The sequence below is a fragment of the Nelusetta ayraudi genome, unplaced genomic scaffold (genome assembly GCF_046127955.1).
Source record: "Nelusetta ayraudi isolate G7.1 ecotype Tasmania unplaced genomic scaffold, CSIRO-AGI_Nayr_v1 ptg000376l, whole genome shotgun sequence".
NCBI lineage: Eukaryota > Metazoa > Chordata > Actinopteri > Tetraodontiformes > Monacanthidae > Nelusetta > Nelusetta ayraudi.
This window is the reverse complement of record NW_027466415.1, coordinates 15,001-17,079: the sequence shown is the minus strand read 5'-3', so window position 1 is coordinate 17,079 and position 2,079 is coordinate 15,001. Positions and strand designations below refer to the sequence as shown.

Genomic DNA, 2,079 nt, shown 5'->3' with positions numbered 1-2,079 from the left:
AATCACAGCTGCTTGATCTTAAATGACAAAAACAAAAATGACTTCCATGCCACAATACTAAATGTAGCGTAAACAAAGAAAAGTCCATACCTTTGATCTTATTGGCTTGTAAGTAAAGGTTCTCCAGGTTCCGACTCACAACTGGGATGTTTTCCAGTTTATTGAAAGAGAGGTCGAGTTCAACCAGTGTGCTGATGTTGAAGACATTGGTCGGAAGTCCTTTGTCCGTCAGCTTGTTATGAGCCAGGCGGACAAACTGCAACTTGGGATATGAGGTAAAGAAGTTAGCTGGGACACTTTCTATGTTGTTAAACTCCAAATAGAGCTGTTGAAGCCGCTCAGGGAGACCCTCTGGGATTTTCCTCAGCTTGTTTTTTCGCATGTCCAGCATTGTGAGAGACTTCAGTGTCTTAAACACACCTCCAACATCCTCGATGGCATTAGCGTGGAGCTCTAGGCTGGTGAGATTGACCATACCCTCCAACGTGCTCGTGGGGATTTTGGAGATCCTATTGTGGCCGAGTCGCAGGTCAGTTATCGACTTTGGTAAGTTTGAGGGCACGCGTGTGAGCTCGTTGTGGTCCAGGAAGAGCCAGTCCAGGTTCCTCAGCTTGCTGAACACATTCTTGCCAATCTTTTCGGAGTTGAGCCGGTTGTGATGGAGCACAATCCAGAGTAAATTGGTAGCGTTGTCAAAGACACCGTCCTGAATGCCGCTGATCTGGTTGCGTTGCAGGTACACGTACTTGATATGTGATGGGACGTAGGGGACATGCTGGAGATTGCGGCTGTGGCAGTACATTGCTGTGGGGTACCTCGGAGGGCAGTCGCACTCAAGAGGACAGTCCAGGTCAGGGGCCCTCCAGCGGATATACCTCTGTCGCGCTCGCAGGTAAGACAGCCACTGGAACTGGCTGTATTGCTGACTGGTGCTCAGATGCACAAGTCCCAGTATGAAGAGGACCACAAATTTCTGCATGATCGCTGAAAAAAAAGTCAGAAAAATGGGAAAATATACAACTTTAAAAAATTGACAAAATGGATTGAAAAACATGGGAGTATTTCATGTAATATTGAATTACACCCGTTGATTTGGGTCAATTGTGCTTACCAGTTCGTTGATCAGAGATGCCGTCTCCTCTTTTACTTATGTGGCCTGTGCCTTTGCCAGACTGAGGAAAGTATGTCGTTCCCATAGCGTAAATACACCCTGACAGAGGACAACTGCAGCCCTCGCTGCACAGTCTCATTAGAGCCCGTGCATTTTTCCACTCGCATGTAAAACCTGCACTATAACATAACACCTCAAGCCATATCGCGATCAATCCCATCTGTGAGCCCGCAGACACATCTGCTTTTTTACAACCTTGTTTTCTCAGACTGTGTCTTGACTTGCCATTAGCGCATGCACTCCAAAGTATACCTCCTGGTGTATTATTGTGTGGTGATGAAGAGCATTGTTGTGTATGAAGTGGGTAATTTAATCTGCCAACATGATTTTGTCTACTGCAACTTCAATGTTTGAACATGGCAATGGAGACAAACCTTATAATTTGGTGACTTTTCTTTTGCCTCCTTTTAACACTTTCTTTGATCCTGGCTTTTTCAGGTACCCACTACTTTTATCAATTACAGTGTTCAAGCTGTGGTGAAAGGCAACATGTGTTTCTGCGCTGGCGTCAGCAGACTAAGGTCCACCATTATTTTCAGAACGAGCCCTTCACTTTCAAAGCTACAACTGACACAAGAAACACGAGACACAGTTTTTGTTTTTCCTCCCTTTTGTGCCAACCACCCCCCCCCCCTCCACTCCAACCCCAAACCCCACCCACACCTGAATCTAAGCGTACCTTGTTCAGCAAAAGTGACCTTTACATACCATTTGTACCACTAGATGATAGCATCCCATGAGCAGAGAGGGAAGTCCACACATGACACTCTTTAGTGCAAAGGGTCTTGAATATTTTCACTCCCTGGGGAAAACAGCCCATTGTCAGCCATGCATGTTGCAATGAATGTCTCCAAAATATGCTGTATCATTTCATATGCAGTATGCAATGCCTGTCAGTAAGGAGACGT

At 45.7% G+C, this 2,079-nt stretch overlaps 1 pseudogene; it reads right to left on the bottom strand.

Moving 5' to 3' along the window:
* Window positions 1-6: 6 nt before the first annotated feature.
* Window positions 7-1,586, bottom strand: LOC142882630 (fibromodulin pseudogene; annotated as a pseudogene).
* Window positions 1,587-2,079: the final 493 nt, after the last annotated feature.